The 26,790-nt window shown below is 33.6% G+C and overlaps 1 protein-coding gene across 3 annotated transcripts in view; it reads left to right on the forward strand.

The window, feature by feature from the left end:
* Positions 1-228: 228 nt before the first annotated feature.
* Positions 229-26,790, forward strand: part of LOC119084564 (protein abrupt) — a 72,663-nt gene continuing 46,101 nt past the window's right edge. For all 3 annotated transcript variants that reach the window (XM_037194578.1, XM_037194579.1, XM_037194580.1), the window contains exon 1: positions 229-1,114. The gene's annotated coding sequence lies outside the window, so the exon portion shown is untranslated. The remainder of the gene's footprint in view (positions 1,115-26,790) is intronic.

The raw sequence follows: 26,790 nt of genomic DNA on the forward strand, positions 1-26,790 counted from the left end.
AATAAGAAGACGAAAAGAGAATTACACAAATACTATCAAAGACATTAGATATTGGACGGACGACGAACGGCGGTGGAGTTGGAGTAACCATTCAAAATAATGTTATAATTCTCTGCACTATACACACACTATGTCTCTAACAAACAATAATAAAGGAAGATGCGTACTGTACAACGCTATTGAGAAGTTTTATGTGCAGGTTAACATTTGTTCTGCATAACAAATACACTCAGTACATTTTTAGCAATCAAGCGGGTAGCACATTTTGGGATAATAGTTGCAGTTGAATTTGAAAAATTGCATTTTTATATACACAAAAAAAAGAAGAGAAAGAAAAGAACTGATGTGTGGTATAAACATGAACAAAATTTTAAATTATTTATCGTGAAGTGGATCTGATGTTCAGTTCGAATTTTTTTTTAGTTAAGTTTTAACAAAAAAAAATTTTTTATTTTTTTTCTTTAATGAAAAAGAATTTGTTGTGTTGTGGTCGACAATGCGGTTGTTGATAAAAAAAATATATAAATAAATAAAACAATGCAAACGGATTTATGATGGTTAATTAAAATTTCGATTTCATTCAATTAAATCGCAACATATAATACCCCGCGTTATCAGTGAAACCAAACAAACAACAACAAAAAAAAGTAACTTAATAAACCAAGTAAGCAAAAAAAAAAAGTTTAACCACCAAAAAGTAGTGTTGTCGGTTGGAATAATTGTTATATCACAATTTCTGCAATAAACAGAGAACTGAAACCGATATGACGTTCAATTCTAATGTTTTAATAGTCAATCAAATTAAGTAAAGCAATCGAAGCGAATAATTGTTTTTCTGTGGTGACCAGAGAGAGCGAGATTTTCTTTTGTTGCATTTTTTGTGTTTACTTTTTAAAAGCTGATTAACGACACGGCAACTTCAAGTGAAACAACATCATTCAAACAAAAAAGTGCATTTTATGACATTTAAGATATCAACGTCTTCGATAACGATTCCGGCGTGTTCTTGAGTAGCACGAAATAAATTTTGTTTATTTTTTGTATATTGTGCCGCAAAATCTGTACTTCGGACACTCATTGGCTTCCGAGACATCCAATTGATTTGGTCGAAAATGTGAGTACAAAACGAAATTTATTTAGAATTTATCAAAATGTTCAAAATGTTGATTTGATATCCCATCGAAATTTTTTTTGGCAACCAAAACGTTTTATCGCCGGTGTTTTCGCTCTCTTCCACATTAGCACTCGTTCTAAGACGTTTCTATATGTTGTTATGCTGTTTGTTCACAATATGTGCGCTAAAAGTGCTTGTTCTCCACTATTCTTTTTCTCATTGAATGTGCGAGCATCTCAAGCATGCTTGTATCGCACAATTTTATCAAATCGCATTTTTCATAGAAAAAATTGCAACGTCGTCAGCGTAATCTGTAGTGACGATTATCTGTAGATAAAATCAATTCAACGCTAAACGATTTAACATTTTTTTTTGATTGAAAAGTATTTCAATAAAATCAAATCGCGTTTTTGTTGATTACGAAATTTAGCATAAGTCTGAGGTGATTACCTTCGTGAGGTGTGTCAATTGATAATTCTCAGATTATGGTCGACTTTGACGACTTAGTCGAACTAGTGTAGTTTAGAATTTTTATGTTTCTTCCGAACATAATGTGCAACTTCGCCGGTGTCGAATTACATTTAATATAAGAAAGAATTCTCTACACACACTCCCCAAAGTAACGTCCCGAGGGGATTTATTTTGATCGAACATGAACAATGTTTTATGAGACAACTGCAGTAAGAAAAATTACTTCACTTCGCTACTTTATTTACACTCAATGCTCATCAGCGTTTCATTCCAAAGATCTTACTCATTATCTATTAATCGACTTAGCAATACAAACGTTCGATATAAATCAACAGCAAACAAATGAAGTAACAGATTTTGTGTCTGAAGTTAGTGATAATCGGATCGTATGATTAATGAATCAATAAATTCAGATAGAAAATCTTTTACTTCATTTGTTAAATGATAAATTTCCTAATTTTACGTTATAAGTGAAAATCACACTGGGCCTTAAATATGATTTGTAAGACCACATTAAGTATATTTCGTCCGTAGAGTTCGTAACAGATGACATTATTTGAGTGACACTTACTTCTTACTTCTTCAAAATTCATTCCCGAAGTGGAATTTTTAACATATATCCGTGACTTAATGAAAATACTCAGAATCGTTGTAGATCATTAACACGTTGCCGGTTATTGCGACTTGTCAACTTGTCGACTTGTTAGGCACACCGGAAGGTGCTAAGGGAGTCGAGGAATACCTCCAAATAAATTTCTAAAAATCAAAAATTTGACTTTTTATTTTTAGAAATTTATTTGGAGGTATTCCTCGACTCCCTTAGCGCTTCCCGGCGTGCCTACAGTGCCTGATCGAGCAATATCCACTACGTGTTAAAATTATTCTGACTGACGTTCAGTGACTTTCCTCCTCCAATATCACTCCTAATTTAGTCATATTGATTGTAATTTCCATAAATTGTAATTGGTTCCCAAAACATCATTTTCCTTCAATTTGTCAGATGACATCTTCTATGCCAGATTAATACCGATTCCAATGAATTATTAACCATTTTTCTGTGCATTACTATCGCAAACATCTGAACATTGTATATGAGTAATTGATATATCAATTTTCCTAAAATAGCCTTTGACCAGCCAGCGGCAAAAATTGTAATTTAAGTAAATAAAATTTATATCCCGCTGTGGATTTGATATAACGTGCGTTTAACTACACACTCACACGCGTGAAGTCCGTATAGGTAATTTCAAATTGAAATGATTATTATTCACAAAACATTATAATTCCAGACAAATGACTTGTTGTGAAATGATGAAAATGTTTGGACTCAAAAAACCGTCGAATATCAATAATAAAAATTTTTTATTGTTAATCCCACGATTTTAATCAGTCGTTCTACCTGAACCGGGTGTACATTTTAACCGAAAATTTTTATATTTTCTTTCCAAAGCCAGAGACGATAATGTTTATCATAATCAAACTATCAATCATCCGAAATCTTCTTCCAAACGTAACAACAAAATAACCGAGGAAAAAAAATTATCGAAAATTTGAATTTGAATTTTTTTACCATTACGCAAAATAATCTCTTCAATCATCAATTATTGTACAGAAATTACATTACGAGAAGTTCGTCGATTATTACTAATAACAAATAGCGTACACCTTACACTGTCCGTCACCTAAAAGATGTCTGTGTAGAAGAAAATCCGATTTTTTTTTTGTAAAACTTAAACGCTTGTGATTCAATGTGATTAATACGTGACGTCAACCCGGTCATGAGTAGTGTAATGTAAGTAAAATCTGAATACAAAAACAACTGAAAAAATTAAAATTGAAAATTAAAATCTTCAATTATTGTTATAACACGAATTCGGTGTTTTTTTCTGTCTGTATTTCGGATAGTGTTAAAAAGCCTCGAAATAAAATAAAAAAATGAATTTATCCATGCCATATGCAACGTATATTTTTTACGTTCGTTATGGTATTTCTCTCTCCGTTTGTCACTGATTTTTTTTTTAATTAAAATAATTAGTCATGTGTGTGGATTATTCTGTGCTTTTAATGAAAACAGGTATTTGCAATTAGAAATTCATCAATGCTTCGAAAAAACATTTCAATATTTGAGTCTCGGTGTTTTTTCTCTCATTTCTGTATTGGTCATAAAACGTAGGTACTAATGGTCTAATCACGATTGTTTTTACACATTTAGATGTAATTATATTTACTTTTGTTTTTATGTGTGATTAAAATTTGAAACGAAAAAAAAATCACTCGAACACTATTGAGTACATACACACACAGGGTGACCGAAACATTTTTTTGTTTAAATTCTTCAAATACTTGAACGGATATTGCAAATTATTTTCTGACCAAAAAAAAACGTCATTTTGATCATCAATCGATGGATCGGTGTGAATTCGATTTCTAATGTACAGTTACTTGATTTTCTACTGAGAAATTGTTTGGTTAATGGTCCGGATGGGAAAATTATCATCATTTCGTCGGACAATTTTTTTTTCTTTTTTTTTCTCAAAGCCAATCGTCATCTGCCTAGAAAATCATCTAAAATCACTATTTTTCCCTCTCAAATCCAATCGTCATCTGCCTAGAAAATCAGCTAAAATCACTAACAACAACGAGTCTAATTTTTCGATCGACTATAGGTCAGTCTAACTCTGTCTCGCCTGATCCATATTATCCTTGATGTTGAATTGAATTTCCATCCAAAATCGGTGAATAAAATAGCAAAATGAAACCAAATGACTCGTATCATCGGGATTCATGCGAAATATAAATAAAAGCGCAGTAAATAGTCCACATAATAAAGCACAACGTTCCACACACAATAATCTCATAAAACTCATTGTTTTCCCGAAGTATTATGGAATAACACAAAACACTTCGTGTGCGCCGTCTATATCACCACCAACCGATAGATTTTCGGTGTTCACATTTCAAATGGTTTGCAGATATCGCCAATTGAATCGATATTGAAATTACACACATTTCGAATTCAAACTCTTGCATCAAATTATGTACAAAAAAGGGGTGATAATTTATTCAGGAATCAAATCAATAAGAAAATTGCCCCGAATTTTTTGGATAACATTTTTTTGTTCGTACGCTCGATGGAAATGAGGGTATTTATAACGTTCGGTGAGAGAGTGAGAGACTTTACTTTTTATGTATTTGCTAAGTCTCACTTCAACGCCATTAATGATCGTTCTTTTTCGATTAATTTTTATGAGCTTGTGTTAACCAGTCGAAGTAGTAGATTCACTAAAATAGTGTCAATGAAGTAGTAGATTCGCCAAAATTTTGAGATTGGTTTTTGTTCGCTGGATGGAAATTCGAGAATTTAAAACTTTCGGTGAGAGTGACAGATTTTACTTTTTATATATTTGGCAGGTCTCACTTCAACTGAAGAATGAACATTCTTTTTCGATTAATTTTTATCAGCTTGTGTTAACCAGTCGAAGTAGTAGATTCACTAAAATAGTGTCAATGAAGTAGTAGATTCGCCAAAATTTTGAGATTGGTTTTTGTTCGCTGGATGGAAATTCGAGACATTAAAACGTTCGGTGAGAGTGACAGATTTTACTTTTTATATATTTGGCAGGTCTCACTTCAACTGAAGAATGAACATTCTTTTTCGATTAATTTTTATCAGCTTGTGTTAACCAGTCGAAGTAGTAGATTCACTAAAATAGTGTCAATGAAGTAGTAGATTCGCCAAAATTTTGAGATTGGTTTTTGTTCGCTGGATGGAAATTCGAGACATTAAAACGTTCGGTGAGAGTGACAGATTTTACTTTTTATATATTTGGCAGGTCTCACTTCAACTGAAGAATGAACATTCTTTTTCGATTAATTTTTATGAGCTTGTGTTAACCAGTCGAAGTAGTAGATTCACTAAAATAGTGTCAATGAAGTAGTATATTAGCTAAAATTTTGAGATTGGTTTTTGTTCGCTGGATGGAAATTCGAGAATTTAAAACGTTCGGTGAGAGTGACAGATTTTACTTTTTATATATTTGGCAGGTCTCACTTCAACTGCAAAATGAACATTCATTTTCGATTAATTTTTATGAGCTTGTGTTAACCAGTTGAAGTAGTAGATTCACTAAAATAGTGTCAATGAAGTAGTAGATTCGCTAAAATTTTGAGATTGGTTTTTGTTCGCTGGATGGAAATTCGGGATTTTAAAACTTTCGGTGAGAGTGACAGATTTTACTTTTTATATATTTTGTAGGTCTCACTTCAACTGCAAAATGAACATTCATTTTCGATTAATTTTTATGAGCTTGTGTTAACCAGTCGAAGTAGTAGATTCACTAAAATAGATCATTTTCATTATATCGTACTCGTCAACTTAACCCCACTTAATGTTTCGTCAAGTAGTCCTTAACCTCAATAAATTGACGTTAACTGCGTCCAATTTACTAATTTTTACATGAAAACCGTTCGTTCAAATCATTCGATATTTTTCGACATGTCTGACAGTTGGGATCGTGACTGACGTTTACAATGTCATGAAAATGATGAGTGTCAATGAAGTAGTAGATTCACTAAAATTTTGATATTGCTATTCAGCGTGAAACAACAGCACCGCCACAATGTGTAATGAATCTAACTAATTTATTTCTTGATATCATGCGGTTTTCTTCAAAAGTCAACTTATATCGTGTCGAAATCATCATAATGACTCATGTTCGTCCTTATTATATCCTGTCAAAAAAAAACGAACTGAATGCTGTTTGATCACAAATTACTCACTTCCCAAGAAGAATGCGAACCGAACGTATGTTACACCGAATGCGGTAACAAAAAAACAAACAGCCGAGTTCTTCATGAAAACGTTTCATGAACAATTTCATCCGAAAAAATCTAATTGACTCAAATGTTCTATGTACACGGGCTACCAAACCATACGCATTATTCATCATATTAACGCACTAAAAATAAAATATCAAATTACGTTTCTGAGTCTACAGGAAAGAATCTCCAACACTTGACACATTTCTGCCTCTTGTTATTATTCTGTACGTTCTCTTCTGTTCCTATACGTATGAAATACAAAACAACAAAAAATGTTTGCATACGAATTTAAGTGCACAGCGTAAATGAGCATTAAAAATACACAACGAGAAAAGACAGGAATAAAATATGATTTTTCCACATAATGTTACAGAAAAAAATGTGCACTTTGAGCATCTCATAATAACGTACAGCATATGCTCACTTTCTGAATTGTTTGTGGTTTGGAAGATGGGTTTTTTTTTCCTGTGTGCATTTTAATGATTGCATAGTTAAGGTCCTTTTTTCTTCTATTTACCGAACAAATGATGGCGTTTTTTACTGGTCTGGATTAGATGCACAAACCGACACTTTGAATATGACATAGATTGTTATTTGAAGCTGGCTATCTCCCGAAAGAGCCAAGTAAAAAATGATGGAGTAATTACTGTTACACGGTGACGATGTATTCGAATTGGTCATTTTTTCGATTAATTTTTTCTCTGCCATTAAAAAAGGCTTTGTTAATTTAACGCTTCATTACGTATTTCGGAAGGGTAAATCGTTTAGGTGCAAGAATTTTTTATTTTATGTTGTTGGGAAACTATTGTGGTCCTTGAGTCTTTGCTCTTATTTTTCGAGTACAAATACTTTGTGATACACTCTCGTATACCTCGTCCGCCCTGAGAAAGTGAAAAACTAAAGAGAAATTGGTATTGAACACGTTTGCTGACCAAACATGGAAAACATTGTGTTGGTTGAGTGGATATGACATTCTTAATTTAAACATGTATGTTAGCACTTTTTTTTTAGCTTACAAGGCTATGTCCCTGCTAAGAGATCGAAAAAATGCTTAGTTGCATTAAGCGAAAAATTCAAAATTTTCGTCTTGTTTCTAGTTTGTTTAATTTAAGACAAGTGTATAACTACGTTCACAGATGATGTCAAGATATTTTACGGAATTTTCTTCTCCCCTCGGCATACAAAAAAAGGGTCAAAGTTGACTCAAATGTGTTGGAACAGTCATGACATCATTTGTATCATTATGAATTATGCATTTTAGTAATGTGACTCTACACCAAAGTCACCTCTAGCAGCTTCGGGTGTTACTACTCTACCATTCAAAAGTATTCGATCATTGAGTGTTTTCAGTGTAAATTGAGAGGGCGCCAAAAATCGAAATGGTACCGGATTTTCACGAAAGATGGCGCATTCGATAGCTTGATCCTTAATCTTTAAAGGAAAAATATAAAAAATATTTGACCAAATATGAAAATTTGGAGAATTTTTAGTTTTCCCGACGGTCTGCATGGCCCGGGAACATCTTTGTTCGCCGACTATGCAGACCTTTGCAAAAATTAGGATTTATCGAAAATTTCATTATTTGGTGAAAATATATTTTATATTTTTCGTTTAAAGATTAAGGATCAAGCTATCGAATGGGCATTCGATAGGCGCAATCTTTCGTGAAAATCCGAATACTTTTGAACGGTGTATGTTCTGGTGAAAAGTGTCTTAACGACATCTTAGTGACAAGCTAGGAAATTTCGTTCATACACGTTAAGGAATTCGTTAAGAATTTTATGTAATTTCAGCTCATGAATGAAGTAGTGAGTACAACTCACTGAGTAGGTAATAGGCATGGGCGATAATGAAAATGATTATCGATAATTATCAATTATCGATAATCGATAATTATCGACTTTTTTTATCGAAAATTATCAAAAAAATATCGATAATCGATAATTATTGATATTTTGATAATTATCAAGATATCGATAATTCGATATATCGATATTTCGGTCCGAAAATCCGATATTTATCGGTATATTCCGATATATCGGTATATTATCATGAATTTTCAGATAAATATCAAAATATCGATATTTTGATAATTATCGAATTTCGATATTTTGACAATTATCGATAATTATTAAATTATCGATAACGATATGATTAATCGATTATCGATAATTTCTTTCGATTGATATTATCGATAATTTTGAACGCCTCCCATCCCTAGTAGGTAACAAATGATCTTCGTTCTATCTTCTCAATGTGGAAGCCTGTCAAAACTTCCCGCCGAAAACGCTTCAAATAAGATTCATTCATTCAACCGTCCAAGCATATCTTTAAGAAAATCTTAAAAATTCCTTAATTTCTATAAATTAATGAATTTTAAGGAATTTTTTAAGAGTGTTAAAATTTAGCCCTGCTCATACTGGAAGTCATCTGACTTTCTGCTTCTCTATGTGAAAGCTTCCAAAAATTCCCGCCGAAAACATTGCAAATAATATTCATTCATTCAACCGTCCAAAAATATCTTTCCATGCAAAATATGTTAAGGTCACACAACGAAATGAAATGAATTTTTTTTTTCGCAGCGTTTATTATCAGAATAAAAAAAAATATAATTCCGATATCAATTACAATGCAAACAGTATCGTTATAGCCGAATGTAATACGAACACTAAAACTTAATTGAATTTCATTTTTTTTTCTGTTATTAAATCTGTGCACGATTAAACGTACTCACGGATATAATTTCCCATATCACACAATGCTCGAACTAAATGTTAAAATTTGTATATATTTATGTGTGTGCCATTAAAGCGAACAAAAATGTTCCGATATGCCCAAGTAAGTACATTAAAAATCTATTACTCGTTTGATTGATTGCAATAATTTCACAGATGTTTTAAACAATTTTTAACAATTGAAATACGGCGTCTAATTGAGCTTAAAAATGAATATTTTTTTCTTCTTTCGGTTATATCTCTGAAATTAATAAATCTTAGTACTCACATCCAAAAAAATATTACATGCGCTGCTTAAAGCATTCGTAGACGTACAATATATTTCTTCGTGGTTAAATAGTCTTTTGTATTTAATAATCAAAAAAAGAAGTGATGCGATGAGCATGAGCACTTATAGGAGAAATAATGAAAATTATGTCTAAACAACTTAAAACCAACAACTTAACCTTTATCTTAAATGGCTGAATGTACGGACATTTATTTTACGTTTTTAATTTCAATTTAAGATTTTAACATACTTTTCGAACCATTCGACCATTTCATATCGAATGGTACGTATTCACAGGTCGTTGTACAATATATGTAAGTACACCACGGCATGGCAAATAGAATGGAGAAAAGTTGTGTGTTATTCAAAACCCCGTAATTAATTTATTGTAATTATTTTAAATTGTCGAATATTCATTTTTTACTGGGTTGTTGTATGGTTGTTCGTATAACCAATTTTGAAATATAAATCATTATAAAGTACCATATAAACGTCTTGAAGCATTTCTATTATTTGATTTAAGAATAATTGCATTAAAAAGCAAAGATATTTGAAATTATTTATGGGTATACACGGACGGTACACACAATAAAATGAATGAGCAGAGAGACGAACAAGAAGAAACAAATTATTCTTAAAACTATAATAATGAAATTGAATGATTTCAATTGAAGTTATTATAATCGAAGTTTACAAAAAAAAATTGAGTGTTGTAGAGGAAGAACCGAAATATGAAGACAAGTAAAAAAAACCGATTTCAATATGGTAATGTAATTATTTACTTGATTTTAAATAATAATAATAAAGTTAAAAAAAATCACACTTGACCTGCAATTTATACGTAGAATGAATGTGTTAAGTCATGGTATAAGAGCAGTAATGATTCGATGTTTTGTTTTGGGTATTCTGTGTATGTGGTTGAATGACTGTTCAAAAACACCAATCGGTTGGTGTTTTTTTTGACAAACATTTTATTGCTCTTAAACTGCGCTTTTTTTTACCTCCGTAAGACGTGGAAGTGAGGTCTGAATGGCTGTTTGTTTGTTTTGTTATTTGAATGGAATTTTGACACTCGTTTTTGATCAATTTCGCTGTTAGAAACTACTAGTTTTTAACAACAGTGCGGAATGGAAAAATATTGATTTAGAGAAGAAGTAAAAAAAAGCTTAGTAAGTAGTCGACTTGCTTATTGATGTAATGAAACGGTAGCCAAAGACCTTTACGTTTGAGAGGCTCCGTTTATTTGATTTTTGCACGCTATATTATATTAGTGCATCAAGTCACTGCTTGGATTTGCAGAACAAACGAATTAGTCCCAAACGAATTAGTCACAAACGAATTAGTCACAAACGAATTAGTCACAAACGAATTAGTCCCAAACAAATTAGTCCCAAACGAATTAGTCCCAAACGAATTAGTCCCAAACGAATTAGTCCCAAACGAATTAGTCCCAAACGAATTAGTCCCAAACGAATTAGTCCCAAACGAATTAGTCCCAAACGAATTAGTCCCAAACGAATTAGTCCCAAACGAATTAGTCCCAAACGAATTAGTCTTAAACGAATTAGTCTTAAACGAATTAGTCCCAAACGAATTAGTCCCAAACAAATTAGTCCCAAACGAATTAGTCCCAAACGAATTAGTCCCAAAGGAATTAGTCCCAAACGAATTAGTCCCAAACGAATTAGTCCCAAACGAATTAGTCCCAAACGAATTAGTCCGAAACGAATTAATCCCAAACGAATTAGTCCCAAACGAATTAGTCCCAAACGAATTAGTCCCAAACGAATTAGTCCCAAACGAATTAGTCCCAAACGAATTAGTCCGAAACGAATTAGTCACAAACGAATTAATCCAAAACGAGTTAGTCACAAACGAATTAGTCCCAAATGAATTAGTCCCAAACGATTAAGTCCCAAACGAATTAGTCCCAAACGAATTAATCCCAAACGAATTAGTCCCAAACGAGTAAGTCCCATACGAATTAGTGCCAAACGAATTAATCCCAAACGAATTAGTCGCAAACGAATTAGTCTCAAATGAATTAGTCCCAAATGAATTAGTCCCAAACGAGTTAGTCCAAACGAGGGCAGGCTCAGTCTGTGTTAATTTTTAATTTCATTCGTCATGTGTGGCCACTGTCCAATATCTTCATTTTGACGCCAATAATCATCGTCAAGGTTCTACTAGTGCTCTTGGGGGTATGACATAGGTGTGTCCTTAGACTCAAAATGCCGTAGAAATACAGATCTATTAATTTCTTTTAAGTTCTTACTTTTCGTACTTACGTTTCTAACTTTTCAATCAAATATTCATATGGAACCATTAGTCGTATACGTTTCCTTCGTTGCTATTAATTGTCTTCCTATCGCCGCAAAGATTAATCGTCAATATTCGAAACATTAGTCTTTATTGCTACTTCAACGATTTAATGTTGTGAAGAAAAAAGCCAGGCATTATGATGTACTAAAAACACACATAACTACCATATACAGTTCCTCATCAACGTTTTCATTTAACTATAGTGTACGAAAAACAACTAATACCTAGCATTGTGCTACTGAGCACACACATCTCCAGCAAACACTCTTAACTAATCGCAATTACTAAAATATTAAACATTTGTACATCAATTCACATTCATTACAGCTAAATTACTTCAATTACAACAATTCTAATAATTTATTGTCTTATGAGCTTTAATGCCACACACACAAAATTATGGCATACAATGTGTGATGCGATTGCTGATATAAAACTTCTTATAAAAGCCTTAAATGTTTTCAATTACATGTGTGCGTTACCGTATAAATCGTTTTATGTACCGAGCCATATTTACGCGTCCGTATCTATATAAATATAAATAATAATTCATTATTTAGCTTCAGACAAACGGTTCAGTTGCTGAAGGAATATGATTGTTTTTTTTTAGTGGTGGTTCTGTCGTCGTTCATGCTATCCAAGACATGCGGAGACAAAAAAAAAATTAGACCAATTACATATTGAGCGTACAATTAATTCAGCTGAGAAAAATAAAAGAACACAAAATGTGAAGCAAATTATATAATTGAAGAAATAAATAAAATGTGGAGCATTGAGAATATGGTTCGGTTTTATGATTTGTTGAGCCATAAAGTATCTATCATTATACGTATATACCATACACATAAATACTCTCGAATGGTTACTAAAATGCAAATTCAACGAAAATGTTACAATTGAAATCATAGATGACAAATAATTGAACATATACATGTATTGGGTGTGTGTATTTATATGAAGTATGATTCAATTAATGTTAATAAAAATTAATGAAAAACAATTAATTATACAACTGTTCATCAGTGCCGATTGTCTCGAGACATTTGATTTTATTTATGAATATTAATATTGCGATTTGCAATGCATTTAAATTATTGGTTTGTTATGTTGTTTCGTTTTTTATTTAGTTTCTACCACACACAAACCCCTCGACCACAAATTGGGGAAATTACTTTTACCGTCGAATAATATTGTATTTAAACGAATTATCAATTTAACATTTAAATTCCGTTGGATCTGCACGTGTTTTACACGATGATATCCTGGTTAGTCAATTTAGCATGAATCTGGACAGTTCGATGTTGAAATTATGTACTGAAACGGACGATGTTTTTGAGGCTGGGTGGTGGAGGGGTTCCGTTTGGACAATGTGAAATGTGACATTTGTTTTAATTTTAATAATTGATCTTAATATCAATATTGAATTATGGATTGTTCAGACCATGGGAGTCCAGGTGGTTTTTTGAACACCTAAGACCGATTCCATGAAAAAAAAGTTGAATCCGAAAGTTCATTGATGACAAAATATTTGTCACAAAACAGTGAGTCACGTTTAACACTGGACTAGGTAATAGATTTCTCTAGGAATTGTAAAACCTTCTAGGCAGGGACTGCTATTGGAAAAATGTTTTCCAAAATTTTTCCAATTTTTCCCAAATTTTCATAAACTTTTCTCAAAAGTATTTTTTTGAGAAAATTTAGGAAAATCTAGGAAAATGTACGAAAACTCACGAAAATTTCAGAAAATTCAAGAAAATATTTTCTCAAATATATGAAATGCATAGGCTGTCAATGTATCAAACAGTATATATTTAGGGTCCCAGGTAACGAACTGTAAAACCTTCTAGACATTTACTAAAATGTTTTCCCATATTTTCCAACTTTTTTCTGAATTTTCCAAATTTTCCAAAAAAAAATCTGAAAATTTAGGAAAATGTGCGAAAATTCACGAAAATTTTGGAAAAGTGAAGAAAATTCGCAAAAGTATTTTCTCAAATATAGGCAGAAGACAAAACAGTGTGTCTGACATTATAAATTCAACACTGGTCTAGATAATAGATCTCTTTTTGAACTGTAAACACTTCTACTTTCGTGAAAATGTTTTCTAACATTTTCCAGAATTTTCCCGAATTTTTTTTTGTAAGACTCAGAAAATGTAAGAAAAGTGGTACTTTACTACCAAAAGTCACAGAAGTGGACACTTTAGAAGTTGGTAGCATTTCCGAGTAATAAATTTAAAAGACAACAAAATGTCTCAGATTTTCGCTGCAATGCAATGCCACTGATTAACCTGAATCTCAATCTCTTAAATGCAATTCAAAGACTGCATTTACTTCAATTGAACTAAACAAAACAACCAGTCGAGAATATCTCAAAACATCCGCAGAATAATAACAGCCGCGCAAACACACACACTCATACAATACGAGATCAATTAGCGGCAATAAATATAATATTGCATTTAAATGTACAAACGAATCAACAAAACAGTGACCAACAATGTATAATAGAAACATCACTTTAAACTCCATTTAGCATTATTCTATTAATCGAATAATACAACACAAAAAAAAAGACTTACAAGAAAAACGAACAAACCTGAAACATTTATCGCTTTAATTGATCAAACATGTCAATCAAACGTAGTATGTGATATGTAAACACACAGCGGAACGAGCAACGAATTTTATATATAAAAAAAAATGAAAATAATTTCACAAGAACTTTGAAACAAAACGAAAATGAAAATGTTTTTTAATAATGAACGAAAATATTATTCCGTGTAGTTTTCACCAGGGTTTGATGGATATGATTGGTTCATTCAATTGTAGACACAGACGAAGAAAAAAAATTGTAATTAATCGATTAGTAGAAATTTACGTGTGGTATAACAAATTGTCGTAGTTTACTAACTTTATGTTTAGCACGCACTGGAGCACGAAAATAAATTTCGATTAAAAATTAAAACGTTTTCGAACAATGAACTTTGAATAGATTTCCCTACTTTGTCTTGTGTTTTTAATTTCAATTAATTAATGAAAATTCGATCCGTCTTTAACGCCAATTTCCTGGTCCATCAATTTACACCAATCTGAGTACATTTCCTAAACTACTCCACCGTATACCATACACAGCGTACTATAAAAGTTAAATAAATCTGCTACCTTCAGACGCAGCCAAGTACATAGGGGTAGAAAGTGGGTGGCAATTATCAATTAAGGTTTCTAACTCAATCCGTATGTGACCGTCGCCAGTTTATATGCAAAATAAACAGCGACTGAGAAAATTCATTTCCCACCGAATACCCAGCCATCACATGATCACATCCCAAAGGATATGTCACATATTGCTTTTTATGACTAAAATGCTTGGAAACATATAATGGAATTGTGCCTGTCAATTAATTTAGCAACTAACTGCTTGTCACGATGAAAATAGATAATCTTCGGTGTAATAATTTCGAAGATGGATCTATATTTATTCAGCAGTTCTCCATGTAAATCATGAGTGTTTTTGGTCCTATATTTACGACAATATGAATAGTTAAATGCAGAAACGAAACGTGTCGTATTTGTGAATTGTAAGAAAAATCAAATTTAATTGATTTAACTTCGTTGAGAATAGACTGACGATGTCAATAGAAGGTTTTTTTTTTGAACTTTAGAAGAAGAAATGTCGTTGTGTTGTTAGCCTATTGGGAACAGGATCTATAGTTGGTCTGCAAATTTACCGCAATTTACCTAAATTTACCGCAATTTACCTAAATTTACCGCAATTTACCTAAACTTACCACAATTCACTGTAATTTACCTAAAAACGTAATTTACTTAAATTTACCGAAATTTTCGGTAATTTACCGAAGGAATTTTTGGTAAATGTTGGTAAATTTCAGTGAATATTTCGGTAAATTTTGTGGAACTTTAGTGAGTTTCGGTAAATTAGCTTATCGAAGCTGAATCAATGAACTTTCATTTTTCTTATAATTCGCTAATTGTACACGTCCCCTTTCTGCATATAACAATTCATATAGATACGACTGCAGTAAGTAAATCACTATTGCCCACAGTCATATTTATTCACACATACCCGATATTACCGTCAGGCAGGCAATGAATGTTATGAAATGAACAAACAACCATACAATTTCATTAAAATCTAAAACACGAAAGTTCAATGAATAGAAAAAATAAATAAAACAATTTGATCATGCGCATATGGATTTCAATTAACATCTTTAATTGAATCATACAACAGCATTGTATTAACATTTTAATATTATTTTTTGTGTTTTTTAACTAATTTCGTGGATATGAAATTCAATTGTCAAATTAAAAGCACACAGAAAAATGAACAAAAACAACCACAGAGAATCTAATATATAAAGCCATCATCAAATTGAAATAAATGACCAAATATATGAAAATGAGAGAGTGAGAGAAGAATGGAGCGAAATAAAAACCCGATGGAACATAGAAAAATACTTTCGAAATTATAATTTTGCAATTACCAGCTACGACCTACATGCATTTTTAATGGAAAATATTTAATTATTATATATTTGCGATATTTCATAAATGAGTTTCCATGTCGTATATATATACATACGTTATACACAAAGTTCATAATTTAGATGAAATTTGAAGTGTGAAGTGGCCTTTAATAATATGATGGCTATTTATGCATATACATACATGCATGCTGGACACCATATACTTTATACAATGTGGAAACTTTATATGAGTACATAAAATGCAAATCACGTCTCATCTCACTGTGTACCCATACAAAATAATAATAATTGTACTCGTCGCAGGATATAATGGTAAAATATGTCCAGGTTGGTGTTGTTGTTTTTCTGTACACTTTGGTTTGTAATTAGAGAGTAGAAATGTAGAAATCTGATATTTGAGGAGTAGATTCCTGCATTTTTACCTCTTTCCGATATGCGACAACGCTGGCTGCAGAATGTTCAACGGGCGAAGCGCGAAGGGGCATAACGTGAGGGTGGTAATGTGAATTATTCTGTTTTGATCATATGTTTATGGCTAATTGTGAAAAGTATACGAGGTAATTATAGAAGTCTTACTAATATCCGGACGAATAGCACCCGGTTGTGATGAGATTTAATTGGCAAATCGATACAAAAATTTGAGAATTGCTGCAGGAGTCGTGAAACAGGACTAGTGAGTTTTGAGAGAGGAACGCTGTGGGGGAAATGTAGTAGTAACTGAAGGTCCAGTCTAATCTAGTTTAGTTTAGTTTAGTATGAGTGGGTGGGGCGAACCCCTGCACCTAAGCCTCCAGTGGGCCTGTTGTGCTTACCCATTTATAATTACCTACAATCTGTTTGTTATGTTGAGGTAATCGAGTATATGGTTAGGTGAAATGCTCCAAATTATGTTATGTGGGAGGATGTAGGCTCCTAGGCATTTGGCTCTTTCAGTTATGTACGCTGGGCATTTACATAGGAAGTGTTCGGATGATTCTATTTCTCCACATTTGTTGCAGTGGGGGTCGTTGTGAACGCCGATTGTATGGGCGTGTTTGTTTAGGAAACAGTGACCTGTGAGGACGCCGGTGATTCATTTGATGTTTTTCTTGCTAAGCGATAGGAAGTATCTTGACTTCTTTTGGCTAATTGAGATGTTGTTTTTAGATTGGCGGGCGTGGGTGATAGACTTCCAATGTTTCGTGAAAGCTTTTTTTTTGCATTCTAGGTTTACTTTTTTGAAATAAGATGGAGCTTTTAGTCGAGGCTCTGGCCCTAGAGGGAGTTTTTCTGCGCCTGCTCTTGCAAGCTCGTCGGCCAGTTCGTTACCTTCAATATTACTGTGTCCTGGTACCCATAATATGGTTACTGTGTTGGTTGAGGCGAGTCTTTGGATGGTATCGTAGCAATTCAACACCAGAGCCGATTGGAATTTAAAGGCACTGATAGAGTCAATTGAGCTTTGGCTGTCCGAACAGATGCAGATTTTTTGATCGTGGGTGTTTCTGATCAGGAGTTTCCTGCCACAGCTAAGGATGCCATAGATTTCGTATTGGAATATTGTGGCCGTTCTCCCCAGTGGGAATGAGTGAGATTCTTCCGTTTCTCGGCAGTATATGCCTGCACCAGCGAGGTTGGTTTTTCTGGATCCGTCTGAGAACCAAGTGAAATTGCTGTCGTTGTCGATAGCCTTATTTACTAACCAATCAGTCCTAGATGGGAATTTGGTTGTAAATTGTTTGTCGAATCGGTAGGTTGGGGTGATGGTATCAACTGGCATGCCAATTTCTGGATTCTCGGATTCCATTTTGGTCCACAGGCTGGCGTGACCATAGTTAGCTTTGATTAGTTGTGAGGATTGGTGCAATCTCAGGCAGGTGGCTCTGGCTGCTGATTCTATGTAGATGTGCAATGGTTCGATATTGAGCATTGCCTCTAAGGCTGCTGTTGGGGTGGTTTTCATCGCACCTGTGATGTTAATCAGAGCAAGTCTTTGGATTTTAGCTAATTGTTTTTGGACTGATTTTATGTGGCAACGCGGCCACCAAATGAACGAGGCAAATGCTATTCTTGGACGTACTATCGCGGTATAAATCCAGTGTGAGACTTTAGGTTTGAGACTCCAGTTTTTACCGATCTACCAGTTTTTACCAGTCTAATCTAAAAAATTATTTGTAATTTTAAGAAAAAAAAATTATTCAAAAATCAATTTCTGTCATAGGGTAAACACACCAACACTCGGACACGTATAAGTCGTCGGACTATATAGGAATGTCAAAAATGTTCATATAGTCCGACGACTGGTACACACCAGACGCTTAGTGTTATTACAACGCATTAATAACAATAAAAATCATCAAAAACACTATGCGTCCGAGAATTGATGTGTTTACCCTACAATTTGCGAAATCGGCTAAAAACTACTAAAACTCATTTCCCACACATCAAAGAAAACAAACCAAATTTGCCTGCCCTACCGGCCAATCTAGAAACGTCGACAAGCCCACAAAAATAGAGAGTGGAATGCAATTCTGCCTGATAAATTTTTATGAACACTTTACCGCCTTATATAATACATCGTAAAGGACACTTTCTTATGCCTTATTATATGAAAATGTGTATTCTATGAAGTAACCCGCACAATATAATTCACAATCCGTATAACCCACACCGATCCTGATGGGACCCGAGGAATGGGGTAACATTTTGTGCACATAAATGGACTCTGCGAAGAATGGAAAAAAAATAGAGAATAAGTAGAAGGAGCCGGTTATTGTATTTTCCCATTATATGAATGTGATATTTACATTTGTACCACCCTTAAACGAAATGTGTACACACAAGAATTTATATGTGAGGAAACTGTGTAGCCGTTCGTATTACGATTCAAATAGAATGTACGGATATGTGAAAGTACAATGATATGATGAAGTGATATGGGACGAATAAAGGGTATGCCGTACGAGAAGTCGGAGAAAACTCACTTGAAACTCTCTCTCCTACGTCTTTCGGTGCGTGTATTCTTGAAGATTGTAGGTACACGGGTACAGTTGATATATGTGTGTACACAGACTAAAGCCGAGAAGAAGAAAAAAAAATATTTCAAACCTTACCGTTACTAAATCGTTTACTCAAACCCACCACCCTTCGTTTATAAACTAAACTGCCCTCTGGTAACTGGTACATGTAAAAGTAAAAGATGTATGTACACATTATATATTATTTATAAATAGTACAAAGAGCCATACATAACCAGCAACGTCCGTGCTACTTATTCATATGTAATCCATCTATATGTATACGTACCGTATAAGAACAGAGTTAAGGAAATGTCCGATCGATAACTGATCTGTAAACGACTTGAAAGTGAGGAAATAAGAGGAAGAAAATTCGGACATTTCCTCGATTTGTGTTGTGTAATGCTGGGTGCCGTTACTCATATACACACAATTATATATTAAATTTTCTGATACATTCCCATCCCTCACACCGGGCACACACAGTATATTGCCAAATTACATTTATATTTTGCCCATTACAACTGCTGTACCATAGCCGTTCATCGTCCGATATCGGTTCGATTGCTTTTACCTATATATTGCTCCCGAAAGCAGCCAACAATCCATAGTTTTCTGTTTCGGAATATTGTGTGTGTACTGTACACAGTATGTACACATACTATATATAGAACCACCAGTCGAAAAATACATACCGTCTTTTGTCAGAGCAGTGGTAGTTGTTATTTTCCATTATGTATTGTTTTTCCATTTTCCGCATTGTGAGAATTACTGTTTTGTATCGTGTTTGATATTAGGTGTGTTCATGGCAGAATAAATGTTTTATTTACTTATATAATATCGACAAATACTTCTATAAATATTGATTTAATTCATTTTCTTATTGTAAACGGTGATTTTAAAGAAAAAAAGAAAGATTTTCACATTTCTTTTTCGAATCGTTTCGGGGCTTTTTTCCAGATTTTCTCTCTTTTTTGTGTACACCGAAGAAAATGGATATTTTTAGCAGAATGTACAGTAAAAAACATAGCTAACGCCGACCCGTACGAAACATCTATTCGTATCAAAAGCCTTTAATGTGAAACTCTTCATTTCTCTTACTTCATTTTCTTCTCTGCTGAAAAACTATTCTTCCTTTAAAATCACTTACATTATCCACTCTTTGCCTTGTTATCATATACAATTAAATTGCCGGAGGCAATATAGACAGCCCCGTACGAAGACAAATTTCATAAATTCCTATTTAAACAGCTATATACCGCTATATTTACCTATATTTCACTGTAAATAAACATTTCACAGAGGAATATATGCTATTATATAGCTCTATATGCCTGTTTATAGCTCAATATAGCTGTATATAGGTATATATAGATGTCCATATATGGAATCCCTGAAACCCCTCACACTTAACACATTATTTCCATGTTAACAGAAACTCTCTAAGCATCATTTTCCCCAAGATATTTCTATTTTACTAAAATCCAATATGGCCGCCGGCAGCCATTTTGTTAGGAGACCGGAAATTTTACAGACGCTTTACATTCGTTAATACCTTTCAAACAAAAAAAAATCATGAAATTCGGTCAAAATTTACTCGAGATATTGACAGAATACTCCACGTTCACTGTAGGGCCGAGTAGCCAGATAAGAGCTCACTCCAAGAGACCTAGCTCACGATCCGGAGAACATAATTTCAAAAACTTGTTTTTCCCTGATTGGTACGGTCAATACCTATCTAATAAAGCTAAAACAGACGAAATATGTTCAAATGTGGCCGACCTACAAGCAAAAACTGCTTGCCGCCCTGTGCCTGTTCCACACCAAGGGGTCTAACTCACGAGTCGGTCATCCGATTTCCATAAACTTTTTTTTTGTCGATCGGTATTGTAAATACCTTTCATTTGACGTATCACTTACAAGTTTAACGTTTAAATGTCCGGAGATATCTTCGAAAAACCGTAAAGCACTTATTGGGCCACAGCTCGGGAGGGGTCGATCCAAAATCACTCATCTTCGAACTTAGCCTGTCTTTTGACATTACCAAACGGGAAAAAAAAGAATTTTCAAAATCGGATGCGTTTTACTCAAGTTATCGTGCAGACGGACAGACGGACAGACGGACATTTTTTTTTTCGCGGATTTGGCATCTCTAGACAACCACAATAGGTTTCCCCTTACTCAGGGAGTCCAATTCGACGTGTTACAAACGTATGCGTAAACCTATAAGACCCCAGTACTTCGTACGGGTCTAAAAAAATAATCGGTCGGTGATGCTTGTTCACTAAGCCACATGCATAGAGGACATTTAAAACCTTAATCGTTACTTTGGCATTAATCGTGTCTAGCCAAGGAGCCCGGAGATATCACTTGTTGATACGTTGGATTTTAAAGTTTTCTTCAAATGAGTTGTGTTCTAAGGAAATTTAAGATGAAACTGATCATCCTGCAGAGGTACAGATAAACAAAGAAAATCCTTTTGCACTCAAAACAACATTCTTTGTTAAGAAAATCCTCAAATTTGTTGAAAGTCCTCAAGCAATCCTTTAATAATTAAGAAAATCTTTGAAAATCAAAAGAAATTTCTTAAAAATTGTTAAAAAATGCTTCAAATTTTTTTGAAATTGAAAAAAAGTCTTTAAAAATCAAAGAAAATCCTTGTAACTCTTAGAAAATCTTTAAAAATCAAAATAAAATCCTCAACAAATCGTTAAAAAGATACTTAAAATTCCTTTACCAAAAAAAAATCCTTTTTCATTGACAAAACATCCTTTCGAATCCCAGAAAAAATTGTATCTAAAAAATCTTCAAATTCGTTACAAATTCTCAGAAATTCTTTAAATTTTACAAAAATCCGTAAAAATTAAAAGAAAATCCCTAACAAATCGTTACAGTCAAAGGCAGTCAATTTTCAGCAAGAATTTGCTTCAGCTGTTTTTCAGCTGATCCACACAAACAATCACAACCGTTTATAAGTCTTTATACGGTTTTAACACTACCACGCGCGTGCGTGTAGCAGCTTCAACCGTATAAACAAGGAAAACCAGTTTTGATTGTATGTGTGGATCAGCTGAAAAACAGCTGAAGCAAATTTATGCTGAAAATTGACTGCCTTTGACTGTAACAAATCTTTGAAAATCATTTGTCAAAAAAAAAATCCTCAAAAATCCTTAAAATTTTAAGAAATTCCTTAAAATTCAGAGAAAATTTCTTTGAAATTTACAAAAAAACGGGTTGAAATCTTTGAAAATCCTTTAAGGAAATTTATTCTTTAGCACCCAAAATATCCTATTATCTCCCCCACGCCTTTCAGGCCTGTCAAACCTGCAACACCTGAACCAAAAACCGAAAATTTAACGCATGCCTCCAATCTCCTTGAATGTTTCTAAACATAGACTTGTTTGGTAGAATATTCCGAGGCCCAAAATGTTGTTTTGATAATCAGTTATATTGGATCCATTTACATACACACATACCGCGACTATTTACTCGGAATACTTAAAAAAATGAAGAGGAAAAAAATGTTATGCATGTAATTAAAAATGCGCAAAAATATTTACCATTTTAATCGGTCGGACGACCTCCAAACAAACATAAAGGTGTCGGAAAAAAATATATTATTCATCCATGCATTACGATTAGACCCCAACCTTTATTGTTAAAATATATTAAATTCTAAACAGAGAGCGAGATACATGGCACATATACACATTAACGTCGTGTCTATGGCTTGCACACATTCAGGAAAATCTATAATTATCGTTAAAAATAAAGAGAGAGAGAAAAATGCCGAAATTCAAAATAAAAAGAATCATAAAAATTTAAATGAATTATGTATTATGATATATTTATGGGCACCTTTTCGAAAAAACTTACCAAAAAAATTCTAATAAAAATAATTGCTATCTGCATGCTGGCCGGCACAAATACCACCAAAAAAACAAAGCTTCCACATGAACCTTCGTATAATTCTTCAATAATTTATTTTTTAGTTTCAAAACCAATTTCTTTGTATTTCTTATTTCTACCAATATGAAACTATATTTTTGAAACGGAGTTTTAGAACCCAATGGTACGTCGACAACCTGGACCGAACAATGAATTTGTTTTTTTTTTAAATATATTTTTACATTTAAACGGAATCCATTATACGGACGATTTTAATGCATTTTTGTATATACCATCATAATGCCTACTAATTGATTAAAATGACCTCTGTTACTTGTACCAGCAATTCTAAACAGCCTTACCGTTACACACACCTGACAGTATATCATGCAATAAATTTAGTCAATTCAATTTACCTTATTGACTCATCGCATAACAATCGTATAAATGTTGTAAAGCCTGCTATAGCTATACATCGATGAAACCAAGCAAAAATAAAAGTTCGAGGTGTAGTCTCATTTTCCCTAGTTTTTATACATTTTCTATTTCACTTTTACTTGATCGTGCTGTTTTTACAAGTTCATTTCAAACAGCATGCAATCATTTTCCTTCGACTGAATTGACATATAAACATCGACATTATAATACCATATAATAGTGAGAAAGAAATTGCGAATTAGTTCAAACGAAAATTAATAAATAATTCTCGTTGTTCACAAGCAACACCTATCGACACTGTCGATGTATCCATTGGAGATCGATGAAGTGTCGTCAGTTGATTTTCTGCTTACGTATGCGACCATTAAATGGTTTTTGTCGATAATTTACCAAACCTGGTCAGTACGTAATGGTTTCTTTTGAATAAGAGCATCAAACAATAGGGGTAGACCCAAGCTCATGGGATTTCGTAAATTCATAAAATCTCGTACGTCATTAAATCTGTCATCTGTCATGGTGACGTTTTAAACGTCAAACCAAAAATGTTTAGCCAAATAATAACAAAATCGTTTATTTTTATATAAGTCTATTTCACGAATAGAATTGACAAAAAATTTACGACATAAAAATTTTGGTTTGACGTTTAAAATGTCACTTTGACAGATGGAATAGACCGACTTTTGATCACAACTGTCACACTTCTCATGGCGAAATGTTACGAGATCGATTGAACTTTTGGTTTACCCCTAATAACCTCATTACCTTTCCAAAATAGAATAGATGTAGGTGGTAACTAGTTCATAATACTGTGCTTGCCGCAACGTGAGAAAGCTTCTCTCATCCGTTACGAAGATAAATCACAAAATCAAGCATTTCCACAAATTGCATCGCCATTTTCATTTATAATTGCTGCTGGTTACACTTGAGTCAATTTATTTATACCGAAAATCATTCGCTTAAATCCAATCACATAACATACTTCATTATACCTCCAATGTAGCTAGAACAAAAAATAATATTTTTTTCGCACGAATTTTAATCTATTTGAAGATTATAAATTAATGCTTTTAATAAACACGTGCTATGTTCAATAACAATTGTGTGAGCATGTAATAATGTCTCATAACAGGATTGGGCTGTCTTTTGCTTCACGAATTCTATTTTGCCAGGAGATGAACTTTATTGGTTCCAGGGCCGGACTGGCTACCAAAAGGTGCATCGGGTGAATTGTCTGAAAAAGGTTCAGAGGAGCCTAAATAAACTTTTTTGGTTTGATGAGGGTCAAAAAGCAAAAGACGCATCGGGCATTGCCCGATCGCCCAGTACAACAAGTCCGGGCCTGATTGGTTCTCTGGAAAATCAGTATCGTCCAGGAGATTGATTTCGGTCCTTTCGGTTGACAGGTTAGACTGAGCCTCACCTTTTCTTTTATTTTTTCGATTCAAAAGTGAAGTTTTTGGTGTTGTCCCACTACTGGAAAGTCTTAGGGATCTTAGGGCTACCCCTACTTACCTATTGATGATTTTTATTTGCAAATAATGGATGACCTCTGGCTAAATGAAGTCTGATTTCTATTGAAAGTATCATTCGCCGTACGTACCAAACCAATCCATCCATTTAACCTACATAATGTTATTATAATCATTCTGAGTCTCGCAAATTAATTGCTTTGAAACATTTCATAAGTCTAATTAAAAAAAAAGAACTCGAGATGATAATAGCAGAACAATTAGCCGATCCATATAAATGGGATGGATAACAAACATTTATTCGAAATTCGAATTCATAACACTCAGTGTTGTCGAAGTGGTTGTAAGTACAATATGAATATGTGTGCACCGAATTGCTATCTAAACATTAAAGCAATTATTATTTTGTTTAATTTATAAAAATAAGAAATAAAAACAAAAAAAAATCATAATAATGCGGCAAACATATATCAATGGTACGATTATTACGAGTTTTTATTATGTGAAATGGATAACAACATCCTGTACATTTTTCTCACTCTCGGTTTTATGTAATCTGAACACACATAATGTTTATTTGGCATTTCGAATATATTATAAACAATTACAATTTCGATAAATTAATTTTTTGTTTTTGTTCTCTCTTTTATTTCTCATTTGATAATCAAAACGAATTGCAAATAAACTATGGTGTGTACAAGGTGATTGTGGTGCAGGCTAAAGTGCCGTTGAAATCTAGCCGCCGTTCAGGCTCTAAAAAGCTAACTTCAGTCGGGCTAAGACCGGTTGGAAATTTAGATTTAGATTTCTCCAATTTTCAGAATTCGTTCCCTGATTTCCCACTCAAAATTGCGTTTTGTCAGCAGCCGTTTTAAGGACGGGTTAAAGTGTCTTGGATTGGATTGGATTAGATGGGAAGGGGGTTAGCCCAGCATGTAAGCCTCTAGTGGGCCTGTTGTGCTATTGCACAAGTCACTTGATCATATGAATTGTGATTTTTTCATCATATCTCTCCGGACTCGGATAGTTGACAAATCGACCGTGTAAACGTCCCATACGTTGTGAATTCTCTAAGCCACGAGTGGTATGCGAAGACCACAACCATCACTAATGACTCATGCATTTTTCCCAATGAGCGACTAGTCGATCATAGATGGCGCTTATCCTACAGTCTGTTGTATATTGTGAATTGTGTCATTGCCATTATGTCAATATGGCGTGATTGTTGCGAAGAAATCGAATATTGGATTTCTTTGAAATTTGCGACTTTGTTACGGTCGTACAGCCATTAGATAACTAATAGCGAGTGCTTAATCACCAAGTGATTAGAATAAAACCAGGCAAGCATTTTTGCACCGGGAATCGAACCCGGGACCTCTTGGGTATGAGTCCTATGCTCTACCGATTGAGCTACCTGGACCACTAAAGTGTCTTACGTCGCATGTAAACATTGCCATAGTAAACCGCTTTAACCAGGCCTTAAGCAGACGTTTTAGCCTCAGCCACTTTTCTTTTCTTTTTCGAATAACGGCTGCCGACATTTTTGGACGGCTGTCTAGTCTGTTGTGATGTGTAGAACTTTGTGAACTTGTTTCTTGCACATTTTTTATCCGGTCAATTTTGCAGTGTTCGACGAATGTTTTATTTTCTTTAGCTTATAAGGTTTTTTTTGTCGATTCTTTTCTTTAAATATTTGTGGTGCATGCATACCATACATTGATATTCGCTCGTTGCTCTTGCAAATCTTTACTTTTTAAT

This window comes from Bradysia coprophila, unplaced genomic scaffold, assembly GCF_014529535.1.
Source record: "Bradysia coprophila strain Holo2 unplaced genomic scaffold, BU_Bcop_v1 contig_87, whole genome shotgun sequence".
NCBI lineage: Eukaryota > Metazoa > Arthropoda > Insecta > Diptera > Sciaridae > Bradysia > Bradysia coprophila.